This window comes from Delphinapterus leucas, chromosome 12 (assembly GCF_059928025.1).
Source record: "Delphinapterus leucas isolate spDelLeu-1000000601 "Yukka" chromosome 12, BTC_Dleu_Yukka2, whole genome shotgun sequence".
NCBI classification, from domain to species: domain Eukaryota; kingdom Metazoa; phylum Chordata; class Mammalia; order Artiodactyla; family Monodontidae; genus Delphinapterus; species Delphinapterus leucas.
The window spans coordinates 88,935,767-88,951,471 of record NC_143140.1 but is presented as its reverse complement, the minus strand read 5'-3'; positions in this window follow the sequence as shown (position 1 = coordinate 88,951,471).

The following is a 15,705-nucleotide window of genomic DNA, read 5'->3' as shown; positions in this document are numbered from 1 at the left end:
ATGTATATCTACTCCATAGAAAGACCTCCATGATGAAGGGCAAAGGTGAGTTTTGGAATAATAATGTAGGAATGATCGGATGTACATCTACTAATGATCTAGGGGGAGGAGGAATGGGACTGGGCAGTGCACCAGGAAAGATTTTAGATTTTTCTGTAATTCTTGCACTTTTATGTTTTCATGTGCATGTCCATGGCATGTTCATACTGTTGTTAAAAATAAATGATTAACTCTGGAAAATAGTTCAGCAGTTTCTTTTAGTTTCTAAAAAAACTAAACATACACTCACAATATCACCCAGCAATTGGACTCCTGGGCATTTATCCCAGAGAAAGGACATCATATATCCACACAAAATTCCATACACAATTGCTCATTGCAGTTTTTATCTATAATAGACAAAATCTGCAAATGACCAAAATGCCCCTCATACCAAGGAATACTCCTCAACAAGGAAAGCAACAAAGCAACAATACACAGACAACTTGAATGGGTATCAAGGGCATTATGCTGAGTGATAAAAGCCAATCTCAAAGAAAAACTATTGAGATAGAAAACAGATAAGTGGTTAATTACAGTAGTGGTTACCTAAACCTACATGAGTGACAAAATGACATAGATCCATATTCACATACTGCATCAATGTCAGTTTCCTGGTTTTGCTATTATACTTTATGTAAGATGTAACCATTGGGGCAAATTAGGTGAAGGGGACCCAGGACCTCTCTGTACTATCTTTGCAACTTCCTGTAAATCTATAGTTATTTCAAAATAAAATTTTTGAAAATGAATGATTAAAAGTACAATATTTTTAAAAATTAAATCCTATGGGGACCCAGAAGAGGCCATTTCTCTATAGCAATGTTTCTTAACGTTAGTGATCAAAATGCCTTTGAAATCCAAAGAAAACTACAGTTCCTCTGTCCAGAAAAATACATACCCCAAATCTGCGTACACTTTCACAGGTTTTACCAATCCCTCACTCAGTTAAGAACTCTTACTGTAGACACAGGGTTCAGTCCATAAGCCAAATCCAGCCCACCGCCTGTTTTTTAAATAAAGTTTTATTGGCACACAGCCACACCCATTCACTTCTATACCCTCTATGGCGGCTTTGCAGTGACAGCAGCAGAGTGAGTTGTTGCTACAAAGATTCTCTGACCCACAAACCTTAAAAGATTCACTATCTGGCTCTTTATGAAGAAAGTCTGCTGATCCCTAGGTAGAATTCCACCTCTTGTAAACTGAAAGGAACATTGGAATAAAAACATAATAAGAGCACAGAGAGGGCAATACAATTAACGTTCTAAAATCCGCATTCCCTTTTCTGTGTGCCTGGAATGCAACACCATTTTTTTGTAGGCAGGCAAACAGGCAAGAAGTCAGATGAAAAGGTGGCAGTTTGGAAAGAAGAGCTCACATTATGTCAGTGTGCTCGTGGACATGGCCCCCTGTGGATCCCTCCCTATGCCCTGAGGTGGGCTGGGCTGCGACCTTCAGGCTGGACCCAGCGGCCTCGGGGTGTGTTCTGGCGGTAGTGATCCCCCAAAGCCCCAGCACCCTTGAGGAAAAGAAATGGGTTGGCTGTGTAAACTGGGAGAGGCAGCTTGTGAATGGAAGGGCAGGGGACCACTCTATCTGTGTTGTAAGATGTGCTCAGCAGAATCCCCATTACCTAACATCCCAGTCATCAAAGACTATTACTTTAATTTAACCTAAAACGAAAAGAACATATTTCTATTTCTTCAACGACAGATGAAGATCTTTTCTTTAAGTGTAGGCCTCCTGATAGGAGTTCTACGTGCTCTTTCTTGCATAAACCTAATGCATTGTTTATGATTTGCAATTTGGGTCTCTTTAAAGTAGAGCCAGAACTCAAAACGCTTTGAAACAACCTGAATCCAAAATCCCAGATTCTTACCACACTTTTTCTAACATTTGACTTGCCCACGTTTAGATGACATTTTTAGGCACTCATTTCACTGAATATCAAGAAGACATTTAATTTACTTTAATCAAATTATAAATAAAAATGCATTTTCACCTTCCTATTTCATCAGGTTACATGATGTTATCAAATTAGGTAATTACAATACCAAGTTCAATGAGAAAAAACAGATGTAGGAACAAATCTAACTGATCCTTCATCAGCCTGTAACTCAACTAGGAGAAGCAGATGGGTGGGCACATCAGACTGTGGCCACCTAGCTGAGCCGAGGAGTCGTCAGCTGGTTTTGTTACCCAACACAAGTCGGTGTGCCCAACGCACAGTGAGGCCAAACAAACCGAAATGTCAGAGTTTGGAGCAGAGAAAGGTTTTATTGCAGGGCCAAGTAAGGAGAATGGGTGGCCCATGCCCCACAAAACCCCCCCAGCTCCCTGAAGGATTTCAGCAAAGCATTTTTAAAGACAAGGTTGTGTGGGGGGCAGTGGCAGGTTTGGTGATCAGCTCGTGCACAATTCTCTGACTGGTTGATGTTGAGGTAACAGGGCAGTGTCACAGGGGTTAGCATTGTCAGTCCTTAGGCGCCAGTAGGTCTGGGGGCTACATGATCATCAAGTAGTTAATTTCTTCCATTTGGTGGTGGTTTTTAGCATCTGAAAAACTCAGGAAATATGCATGAGATACTATTATCTGGGTACTTCAGAGAGGAGCTACAGCAGAGGATATGGGGGAGGGTGTCTGTCCCGGAAAGGCCCCATAGGGTCCTGCTCAGTTAGAGTTTCACAGAGAGGTGGTGTGCTGGCCAGGGTTCCCCAGAGAAAACAGAACCAGTGGAGGATATACACATACACAAAAGGAAACTTTGGCTTACACGATGGTGAAGTTTGAGAAATCCCACGATCTACTGTCAGCAAGCCAGAGACCCAGGAAAGCCAGTGGTGCCATTCAGTCCCAGTCTGAAGGCCTGAGAACCAGGGGAGCCGATGCTGTAACTCCCAGGCCCAGTGCAGAAGACAGATGTCCCAGCTCAACAGCAGGCAGGAAGGGCAGATGGCAGACAGGGGACAGCCCTCCCTTCCCCTGCTTCTTTTTCTGCTCAGTCCCTCCATGGATTGGATGCTCCCACCCACGCTGGGGAGAGCCGTCCACTTTACCGAGTCCACAGCTTCCAACACTCATCTCATCTGGAAACACCCTCACAGACTCACCCAGATATCATGTTTAATCTGGACACAAAATCATCACAGAGGGCTAATCCTGTAAACCGGTTTAGTAGAGGCTGGTTTCATGAGCTTCTCCTAAGCCCAATGCTGGTAGTTTAAACAAAACATAGAATTTTCTTTTTTTCTCTCATGCGAGACTCGATGAATAGGACAACGTGTATAAAACATCACTACCCGAACTGCACCCAAAGAATAAAACTCTCTTCCCTCTTCCCTTTTGGCAGCTTTTAGTACAAGATCCATAATTAACAAGGACTCTGAAGCCGTGAGCTGGACTGACCCCCATTAAGTTCTGGAATCAAAGGTGACTTGGCAAAGACTTCTTTTCCAAACGAGTCTGACTCTACGTTATGTCATCAGACAAATGGGTCTTGGGCTCAAGTTCACCTTCAGATGTCTTTGGCAACAATTTCTTTAAGGCAGGAAGATGTGGAGTGAGAGGTGTACACATCCATCGCTCTCCAGCTGCTGTAATTTTCAGGTTTGTGTGATATCAATGCGCCTTCGCTCTGTGTCTTCCCTGCCTGGAGTCCAACACATCTTGCACCAGGAGTGCTTTTCTTCAAGCATAAATCTCACAAACATACCACCTCTATCACGACTGGTCCTGGCAAAATTGAGGCATCCATGTTCCGGGTGCCCTTGTCCCTGGGCCGCCTCTCTTCCCTCCCCACACCCACTCTTCCTGGCCAATCCAGGGCCCTTTGACACCAAGCAATCTCCCCTCTGGTGCCTCATCGAAAGAGAGGCACTCTATGACCCAGAATCTTAGGGCTCTCCTGGGGAGCGACCCGTGGGGGCAGAGGGCGTTAATCCTGGAAACCAGCCTGGCTGTGTAGTAGAAACTTGTGGTCTCCATCCCAGTGCCATTGGTCCTTCAATCACTTCAGTGCTCGTGTGCCCAGAAACTCCTAAAAAGTAATGACTCCGGACACCAGGTGCTGGCTGGGATTTCCAAGTCATTGGCCCCAGCCCAGAACTCCCTTCCCAGCTCCAGATGTCCTGAGGGTTCCTTGTAGCCAGCACTTCTTTTTGAGATTTTACTGCCAATGACAAAAAAGTTTATCATCTTTAGATTTTGATAAGAAGAAGAATTCTGAAAAGGTCCATATTCATCTTTTGCTTGCACAATATATTGGCTTAGAAAATACTCATATTTTCTAAGCCAACTCTCATCCCCAGGAAAACTTGTGGAATGTTACAGGTATTTACCCCCAAACAGATGTTCAGTGATAATTTTCATGTCAGGCAGAGCTACAAGGGTCAGAAACCGTAGGAGTGAGCCTACCCAGACGCTGAGCCCCGGAGGTCATAGCCCAGCAGGGGCCCACTTCAAACACAACAAACAGGTACTGTAAGTAGGACCGTGCCTTGAACGTCCCTCATCACTAGAGGGCTAACCATGGACTACGAACCACAGTGCAGTCCGAGTGTGCAGGTCTTCTCTACTTGGGAGTTACGGGCTACTGAATAACAGCGCCAGCATGACCCCAGGCGTCGGGATGAGATGAACGAAATGGATGCGGGCTTTGACTTCATGGGCGATGGAGGAAGTGACCCGGTAATGATAGCACAGTGTGGAGAGTGTGCCTGGGGACAAACAGGAAGGAAGTGCCTGTGCTCCCAAAGTCAGAGCTGGGCCTGCTTCCTGAATGGGGAGCTGACACTTAGCTACAGTTCCAGGAATCTGCGGACAAAGGAGAAAGTGCGTTCCATGTGGAGACGGCAGCAAGTTTGGGGAAAATACCCTGGGTGGTTGAGGTTCAGTGTGTGCAGGAAGTGGACAGGCAGGCAGAGTGGCCAGGGGTGTTGACCTTGACCTTGTGGGCAGAGAGTCGGTCAGGGAGAGTTGGGATGGGCAGCAGGAGGCATATGGAGCCGCCAAGTGCTGGCCCGAGCAGGGGCTGAGAGAGGGAGGCCGATGAGAGAGAGATTTAGGGAGAAAGGCAAAAGGATGGCTATTAGATATGGGGCCAGAGGCTAAGGAGGCATTTCAGAAGAGTCTAGCAGTGTGACTTATCCCGTAACAATCTAAGAAAACAGACACACTAGAAACTAACTGCACATGCTCGGCAGCCCGGGGACACTTCACAAAGGGGCAAACGTCCAGGAGCCGGCCTAGAGGTCCTGAGACTGTCGGTAGCTTAGGGCACCACACAGTACTCTTTGTCCACAAAACAACCAGAAATCATAAAAACGGTTTCAAGTATTTTCAAGTACTCTTTCAGAAAGCAAGAAAAAACAGAAAACATTTTAGAAACGCTTCGATCCAAAAAAGGTTCAAAGAGAAATAGCGTTAAGATTGAGAGTAGGAGGCTTCCCCGGTGGCGCAGTGGTTGAGAGTCCGCCTGCCGATGCAGGGGACACGGGTTCGTGCCCCGGTCCGGGAAGATCCCACATGCCGCGGAGCGGCTGGGCCCGTGAGCCATGGCCACTGGGCCTGTGCGTCCGGAGCCTGTGGTCCGCGACGGGAGAGGCCACAACAGTGAGAGGCCCGTGTACCGCAAAAAAAAAAAGAAAAAAAAGAAAAGAAAAGATTGAGAGTAGGGATAATAATAAATTTTCTCCTTCATAATTTTGGCATTTCCTCGATTTTCTGTAATGCATGTATTTTTTTTTTAATATTTGTTAGGGACTTCCCTGGTGGCGCAGTGGTTAAGAATCTGCCTGCCAATGCAGGGGACACAGGTTCGAGCCCTGCTCTGGGAAGATCCCACATGCCACGGAGCAACTAGGCCCATGTGCAACAACTACTGAGCCTGTGCTCTAGAGCCTGCGAGCCACAGCTACTGAGCCCACGAGCCACAACTACTGAAGCCTGTGCCCCTAGAGTCTGTGCTCCGCAACAAGAGAAGCCACCACAATGAGAAGCCTGCACACCGCAACTAAGAGTAGCCCCCACTCGCCACAACTAGAAAAAGCACACGCACAGCAACAAAGACCCAACACAGCCTAGATAAATAAATAAAGTTTAAAAAATATATATTTGTTAGTCAGTATTTGCTGCCTAGAAAAGTACATATGTGACAGATGGGTCACTGATAAAATTTTCCTTCCCGAATCCATTCGTGGTCCAGCCCCCATCACACCAAAGGTAACAACTATTCCAGATTTTGTCTCTCTCATTTCCTTGCTTTTAATGTTTATCACACACACACATGCATACACACACACACACACTCACGTATGTATGCATCCTGTTAGAAAACAAAATTCCCCTGAGTAAATTTTAAAGATCTAATTGGCTTTATTGAACAATTCATACATCAGGCTGTGTCCCATCCATCGTGTAGAGGGGTGCTCCAAAGGGAGACAGAAAGGGAAACTTTCTCAAGGCAGGACAAGGAAGTCATAAACAGAAAATAGGATTATTTCAGATTAGGTCAACTTCCTTTGGTGAAAGAGGGGTCTTATTAGGTGGGCTACCTCACCTTCCTTTGGGGGATGGAGAGGGCCCATGTGACAGATTCCCTCACCGGTACTGACCAGAAAATCCCTGATTGACAGGTTAAGGCTGTATTTCTGGGGGAGTTTGAAGCTTCACTTAAGTTAGGTATTAAACTCTGGTTTGGTGGCCTGACCTAGCATCAGTGACTCCATTTTGGGTCTGTGGTCTTCTTTTGTCAATCTATACTTTATTTTTTTAAATATATTTTTAACTGTATTGAAGCATAGTTGATTTCAATCTCTTTCTTTTCATCTCTGTTTTGTATTTCATTACTTTCTGCTTTTATCTTTATCTTCATTTTTCTTACTTTGGGTTTATTCTGTGGTTCTTTTTCTAATTCCCTATTCTGAATAACCATCATAAGCCTCAACCATCATAAATAACTAGGATATTGGCTGATTCTTGTCTGGGAGGCTGCTCCCACCTGGGAAGCGTTCGCCACATCCCCACATCCTGTGCCCCTGTCCCATGTTCCCTGGCTGGGACCCTCACACTCAGAACATAACTGGGAGACAGTCCCAAAGCTCCATCCCCTCTCACAGGCTCTGTTAGGCCCCTTATCAACATGGGTTGGTACAAAATACACAAAAATATTTTCCCACAGCCGACAATGTGGGTTGCTTTTTTCTTTGAGCCGTGCTGAGTTGGGAGGCCAGGAAAACATCTGTTCCTGGGTCTTCAAAGGAGAGCAGCCACTGGTGCTTTCTGGGGACTCCTCCAAAGCCAAGCCCTGCTGTCTCTAATTTTCCTACGTGGGAATTGACTGCCCCGGGTGAGACACTGACACATCATTATCTCAGCTCAAACACGTAACGGTTTTCTCTCTTCTAGGGCCAAGAGAACGCTATTCAATGTGAAGTGCAGCGGGGATAGTAATTAATTTAATGAGAGGACAAAGGGAAACTCTAAAAAAGAGATTCCCCCTCCCTCCTTTCAAATTTGGCTCCAGAGAACGTGGCCAAGTTCAACTAGTGAGTGATTCTTTCTAAAGCATCCGAGAGAAGGGGGGATTGGTCAAGTGTCCCTAAGGAAAGGAAGTCCCATTAAACCAATTAAACAGGGTTCTCCAACAGATCAAACTAGGTAAGTCTTTGCGATGGGGTGAAGAGACAGTAGAAGATAAAGAGGGAAGACAGTGTCAGAGAGAAGTGAGGAAGGCCAGAGAGAGAGAGGCTTGACTTGTCTTTACTGCTGGTACTTTGTGTCTGCAACTGCAGTAAAGCTGAGGCAGTAGACAGGAGTGCTGAAGAGCTGGGATAGTGTAGAGATGAGAGTTTTCCATTTACTAGCTATGTGATGTACATTTAAAGACTTTTGCTGCATGTATCAAATTGTCCTTCAGAATGTGTTACAAATCAATTCCACCAACACTACCCGGGAGAGTGTGCTTTTCCATGTCCGCATCCCCACACACGGTTTCTCTCTCGCTCACTCACTCTTTCTCTCTCACCTCCCACCCACACACACGCACCACTGACACACACAGTTTTGCCAAGTTGATCAGCAAAAGGTCATACCTCATGGCTGTTTTCCCTGTGTTTCCTTGAGCAGTGAGGTTGAGCATGTTTTCATATTTCTTGGCAATTTTGTTTTTACTGTAACGTGACTATTTTTGTCCTTTGCCCATTTTCCCTTCGGGATCTTTCACTTTTCCTTATTAATAGGCAAGAGCCTCTTATATATTAAGAATATTAACACTTTGATTGGCATGGAATCCTCAATTTGTGTCTTGGAGTTGATCGTTGGCCTTTTAGTTTCTTATTTGGGATTTTTCACATATAGAAATGTTTTTAAAATTTCAGTGGACAAATCTATGTGTGGTTTCCTTTATGGTTTCTTGATTGGTATTATATGTAGAAGGTCTTGCCTAAAGCAAAATTATATAAATGTTGGTCTATATCATCTTCTAGTATTTTAAATGGTTTTATTTTCCACTTTTAGATAATTCAACCGGAATGTATTTGATGTAAATTGGAGGGCATTGTTGGAATTCCCCACCTTCTACCGGTGTTCAGGATTGTTTCCGTGCTTGTGGGTTAACTTTGGGGTGATTAGATTGGAAGGTCTTTTGTCTCGATCCAGTAATTCTGGATATCACCATATCTCTGCCATCTGGAAGGGGCTCCCTGCCCCACTTCCTCTTCCCACACTGCCAGCTTCACCCAGATTCCATTCCCGAGCAAAGCACTCCTCTGCTTTCTGTGGAACTCAGACGAAGCCCCAAGCTTAGGGGTAAAACAGAAGGAGACTTCATATCGAATATTCTACATCTGTGTATTGCATCGAGGGTTTCTGCTTTCCTTGACTTTTTCTTTTTTTTAACATCTTTATTGGAGTATAATTGCTTCACAATGGTGTGTCAGTTTCTGCTTTATAACGAAGTGAATCAGTTATACATATACATATGTCCCCATATCTCTTCCCTCTTGCATCTCCCTCCCTTCCACGCTCCCTATCCCACCCCTCTAGGTGGTCACAAAGCAACGAGCTGATCTCCCTGTGCTATGAGGCTGCTTCCCACTAGCTATCTGTTTTACGTTTGGTAGTGTATATATGTCCATGTCACTCTCTCACTTTGTCACATCTTACCCTTCCCACCCCCCCGTATCCTCAAGTCATTCTCTAGTAGGTCTGCATCTTTACTCCTGTCTTGCCCCTAGGTTCTTCTGACCATATTCTTTTTCTTTTTTTTCTTTTGTTTTCTTAGATTCCATATATATGTGTTAGCACGTGGTATTTGTTTTTCTCTTTCTGACTTACTTCACTCCGTATGACAGTCTCTGGGTCCATCCACCTCACTACAAATAACTCAATTTCGTTTCTTTTTATGGCTGAGTAATATTCCATTGTATATATATGTGCCACATCTTCTTTATCCATTCATTTGTTGATGGACACTTAGGTTGCTTCCATGTCCTGGCTATTGTAAATAGAGCTGCAATGAACATTTTGGTACATGACTCTTTTTGAATTATGGTTTTCTCAGGGTATATGCCCAGTAGTGGGATTGCTGGGTCGTATGGTAGTTCTATTTGTAGTTTTTTAAGGAACCTTCATATTGTTCTCCAGAGTGGCTGTACAAATTCACATTCCCACCAACAGTGCGAGAGGGTTCCCTTTTCTCCACACCCTCTCCAGCATTTATTGTTTGTAGACTTTTTGATGATGGCCATTCTGACCCGTGTGAGGTGATACCTCATTGTAGTTTTGATTTGCATTTCTCTAATGATTAATGATGTTGAGCATTCTTTCATGTGTTTGTTGGCAGTCTGTGTATCTTCTTTGGAGAAATGTCTATTTAGGTCTTCTGCCCATTTTTGGATTGGGTTGTTTGTTTTTGATATTGAGCTGCATGAGTTGCTTGCTCACCGTTGCCACACTTCTCCTCGTTCTAGCAGAATTTCTCAAGCTCATCTCCTAATTCACTAATTTGGCTTTCTGTAGTATTCAGTGTGCTCTTTGTTACCTCTGTTGGTGTTCCAGATTTTTTTCTTCTAAAAGTAATACAGTAAGTCCCCTACATACAAACAAGTTCCACTCCAAGAGCGCGTTCAAAGTCCAATTTGTTCCTAAGTCCAACAAAGTTAGCCTAGGTACCCAGCTAACACAATCGGCTACATAGTACTGTGCTGTAATGGGTATATAATGCTTCTCACAAAAACATACATAAAAAACAAACACAAAAAATAAAGAAAACATTTTTAATCTTACAGCACAGTGCCTTGAAAAGGACAGTAGTCCAGTACAACAGCTGGCATCCAGGGGCTGGCATCGAGTGAACAGGCAAGAAGGGTTACTGAATGGAGGAGGGAGAGGAGGTGGGAGATGGTAGAGCTGAAGGATCGTCAGCAATAGGAGATGGAGGGCGAGCTGCAATGTCACGCTCGCCTGACTTTGATGGAACCGACGTTCATATCTTTGAAAGTTCGCAACTTGAAGGTTCATACGTAGAGGACTTACTGTATATCTATTAAAAATTTCTGGGTCTTCCCGGGTGGCACGGTGGTTGAGAGTCCGCCTGCCGATGCAGGGGACACGGGTTCGTGCCCCGGTCCGGAAAGATCCCACATGCCGCGGAGCAGCTGGGCCCGTGAGCCATGGCCGCTGAGCCTGCGCGTCCGGAGCCTGTGGTCCTCAACGGGAGAGGCCACAACGGTGAGAGGCCCGCGTACCGCAAAAAAAAAAAGAAAAAAAAAAATTTCTTTTCCCTCTTCATGACTTCATTATCTTCTAGAAACCGGGAGAGGACATGAATTAGGGATTTTCTTGAATTTTCTCCTTTTTGTGGGGGGAACTCTTTTAAAAGGAAACATTCGCTGATAGCTCACTTTTTGTGTTTGTCACTTTGGCTTGAACTCCTAAATCTTTCTAATGTTTGGTTATGTTTTCTCTGCTCATTTCTTTTTTGAATATGAAATCTCCTTTTCTTTCCCCTAGAATTAATAACTAAGGTAGTTTCCTGGAGTGTGTTTCTTGTTATTAAATGGAAATGTCACCACCATAGTCACACAAGCAGAATGTGTGGGTCACTCTTCAAAGTTTGGGGGTACAGACAAGTGGATATTAGAACAGTTTAAATTCGCTGCAAAATGGGTTTGCCCCCCATCTCCAGCCAGACTGCACTTTGATTCTTTGGCTCACAATGAGATGGAAATGTCCTGGCATCAAGAGTCTGATGTTCGGGATTTCCCTGGTGGCACAGTGGTTAAGAATCTGCCTGCCAATGCAGGGGACATGGGTTCGAGCCCTGGTCTGGAAAGATCTCACATGTCGCAGAGCAACCAAGCCCATGCGCCACAACTACTGAGCCCCTGGGCCTAGAGCCCGTGCTCCGCAACAAGAGAAGCCACCGCAGTGAGAAGCCCACACACCACAACAGAGAGCAGCCCCTGCTCGCCACAACTGGAGAAAGCCCGCGCGCAGCAACGAAGACCCAACGCAGCCAAAAATAAGTAAATAAATAAATTTATTTTTTTAAAAGTCTGATGTTGGTTAAAGGATTCCACCCACCCATTTTTTCTGATTAAATGTGACACCTAAACAGTATCTCAATATTACTTGAGTTGCTTTCAGCCTTCTGCATGGGAATTGGAAAATTACAAGAGCAGATGGGAGGCCCTGCTCCCAAAATTACAACAACAAAATTACAAAATTACGACAACAGTGGGAGCTGTTGACAAATAGCAGCAGACAAATAAAATAGTGTGCCCACTGCCTAGAGCTGAAATTTGGGAACTGGGGGCCATCCCACTCTAGCAATTGAAAGTTAAGAAGGCAGAATTTGTAGCTTCATAAAGAAATTCACTCACAGCCTCCCAGAGTTTTAATGTTAACAAATCTTACTGGACAAGAACAGTAAACTAAGACACAATTCTCTGTCTAAATAGATTTAGGAAGGGGTGTTACAATCAGGGGGCAGAACATCAAATAAAACGATTTACATGTATTTTTAATCCTTCCTCAGAAGAGAGAAGGGATATACACTTTTCAGGAACCAAGGTATAAATGTATACATATTCTCTATCTGAGAAAAGAGGAAAACATTTTTTACAGAATTACTTAAACTAAATTAGCCCGGGGGGTGGGGAGGTTACATTCAAGTCTTGCTGCATCCGGTTGTCCTGTGTGACTTTACTTCCTTTGAAAATTACTTAAATCATTTGTTTATTGGTTTAGTTTGTCTCCCCCAACTAGCACTTAAGTTCTATAAGAGCAAGAGATTTTGTCTTTCTTCTTCTCTAACTGGATCCCCAGTACCTAAACTGTCTGGCACATAATAGATGGTTTGTTAATGACTGCTAAGTGAATTAATGGTGGATGGTTGGATTGATGGATTGATCAATTGATGGAAGCAGTCAAGACACTTCTTGAGGCATAGTGTGCCTTGATCTTGGCCTTTATTTATCCAAGACAAAATAAAAGTCTGGGGATATGGGTGAGAGAGGTGCATTTGTGCAGCCTGACAATAATGATTATTGGGTAATGATCCAATTCCTAGGTAAGAGCATTTTTACCTAGGGTCATTAATTCATTCACTGTATTTCTTCGGTGTTGATTTTTTTTGTCTTTACCAAGTATGTCATTTTTCTTTAACTTACAATTAATTAGCACCTCTGCATCCTTCTGTGCAGTGGCTCTCACACATGCATTGCCAGAAACTATGCTACTTTGACTGAATTAACCAGGATTCCTGCACCAAATGTTAGAATTACCCAGCCTTTTCCCACAGACAGTGGTGGTCCAGCATTGCACAGCTGTCCTTTAGAGCAAAGCCAGCACAGAGCAAGATTTCAAGGGCCACTTGTATGTCTTCCATGAGCCTTTGGGATGAGATGGAACTCCACCTTTCTTGTTAGAGGGCAGCCTTTGGTTTGGAACCTGGAACTCCAGTGGTCAGATGCAGTGGGTTGTGTCTCCAGCTTTGAACAATCACAACCATGTCAGGAGCAGCTGGTCCACAGGGACCGTACTGGAAAAAGAAAAATCTTCAAGAATCTCCCAATTTCAAATGACAGTGGGTCATCAGTTTTATTTCCCAAATCCCTGGACAATATTTTTCCATGCCCTTGAATTGGGTCATAGGTTTTTCTTTTTTTTCTGTGTTTAATTTTTATTGGAGTATAGTTGATTTACAATGTTGTATTAGTTTCAGGTGTACAGCAAAGTGAATCAGTTATACATATACATACATCCACTCTTTTTAGATTCTTTCCCCATATAGGTCATTACAGAGTATTGAGTAGAGTTCCCTGTGCTATACAGCAGGTCCTTATTAGTCATCTATTTTAGTCATGGGTTTTTTTACCTTATTCTGCCCCTCCCCTATTAGCCTTCTGGCTAATTGTTAGCGGATTATCATCAAGTGAGTCCCTCATATTTTCTGAAATAAAGGAGAAGAATACATATTGTTTTAAGTGCACATGTCTGATTGTTCTCTTCCAATTCAATCATCAAGGCAACAGTTTGGACTTGCTCCTCCGTGGGATGCGACGCAATCCCGTGAAAGGTGGGCTTCACCAGGTCTCGCTGGGCCATGGCCCCTTCACTGTCTTCACCCTCCCTGATCATGTCCACAAGAGCAGGAGGAAGTGGGGAGAGCCCATGTCTGCAAAGATTTCAGAATTTTTCAGGGTGCTGGCCTGGGATTTATAGTGCCACTTGAAGGTTTGACTCTAATTACTATTAGAGTGTGATAGATAAGGTAGGAAGGAACAGTCTCATAATTTCCATTTTTTCAGGATGAATTAAGAAATTGTATCACTTTGAAATATTATTATTATTTTTTTAATCTTTGAAGGTGATAATTCCATGACTGTTTCTGCCCAACACACAACTGGCTTGTTGGGCAGCCAGGCCCGCAACAGCAGCTACCTGTTGGCATCGTGAGTCATGGTTGGGGCAATGCCCATGGACCTCTGTAGCCCCTCTCCATCTGCCAGCCCTCCATCCTGCTCGGGTCATCTTTTCCCATGTGGACCAAGCAAGTCTACATGCTCTACTCCTAACCTATCGTTCTCAACTTGGAATGAGTCCCTGGAAGATTTGACCTTGGTTTCCAGGTCAGTTTAATTCTGGATGGCCCACATATTTTAATTTAAAATGATCAAACCATAGACATTATATATTTTTAGCATGTTTTCTTTCCTTCTACATCTGTTTCTGATTTATGATCGTTAAGCTTGGCATTAATCTAACTGTGAGTAGCAAATTCATATTAGTTGTGTTGAACAATTAATACAATGCCTTATAAACTTTATTGGAAACTCATGTGTGCTTTTTCCTTGGCTCAATTCCTATTATGTGCTCCTTTTAAGTATTATCACGGATTGTGACTCTTTTTATAGTCTCAGCTTGTTCCAATAGACTCTAATTACTGTTTTCATGATGTTGAAATTGTCCCTGCTTGGCCATTACGAGCCCTCCATATGTAGGCATCTTTGTCTTTTTAGCATGACCTTAGTCATCCCTGACAGTCTTTGCTCTTTGGCAAAAACGTTCCCCCCACTTTTGAATTTTGAATTTTTCTTGTCCCTATAGGCCTAGCCACAGCAACTCTTTCTGTTTTTTTTTTTTCGGTACGTGGGCCTTTCACTCACAGCAACTCTTTCTGGATCTTAATTTCTTTCAAGCCAGTGTGTACGGGAGACTAAAATATGGGCGCCTGGAGTGCATATGAGATGGTCCCACTGACTCTGTCAGCGGGCAGGGCAGAGGCAGCCTCAACCACGAGCGAAATTACAAGTATTTCCAAGACACTTGGCCACAAGTTCAAATTTGGACTGAGACTAAGATTAGGCCACAAAAGCTAGCCGTACGCAGGTCACCTACCAAATGTTTAAAGGGCACTTCTTTTAAAGAAGAGCTATTCTAGATTTTATTACTAATATTAATGTCTGGGGCTACGATAGCAGAGCAGATTAAAAACCAAACATTCTTTGGACGGTTAGAGACATATGGACCTTTGGACTGGACGGTAAATTGTAGAGGGTAGATTATGAGCACCAGTGTTTGGAGTCAGAGAGGATGTCAGCACATGGAGAAGAAGTCAGAGAGCTGGAGGATGAAGGGCCTGAAATCTAGGCCTGGAAAGGGGAGGAACATTTTTTTTTTTTTTTTTTTTTTGGCGGTACGCGGTCCTCTCACTGTTGTAGCCTCTCCCGTTGCGGAGCACAGTCTCCAGACACGCAGGCCCAGAGGCCATGGCTCATGGGTCCAGCCGCTCCGCGGCACATGGGATCCTCCCTGACTGGGGCACGTACCCGCGTCCCCTGCATCGGCAGGCGGACTCTCAACCACTGTGCCACCAGGGAAGCCTGACCACAGGTCTTTGATCATGCCACCAATTCACATTAGAATCTCTTTTATCCCAATGTACTCCGAAGGGTGCCCAGCATGTTGTCTTTGTGGTTTGTCTCACACTTAAAGAAATTTAAGTGAAGTTTTTGTGTACTCCAGGAATGAAATCACTTCTTGAACCAGACCTTGAACCAGTTGCTACTAACCCACAGTAAACTGAACTCCTCTCTTTGCTATATTTACTGCGATATTCCATAGTTGGCATGAGTTCACCTTCTAGTATCTCCAACAAG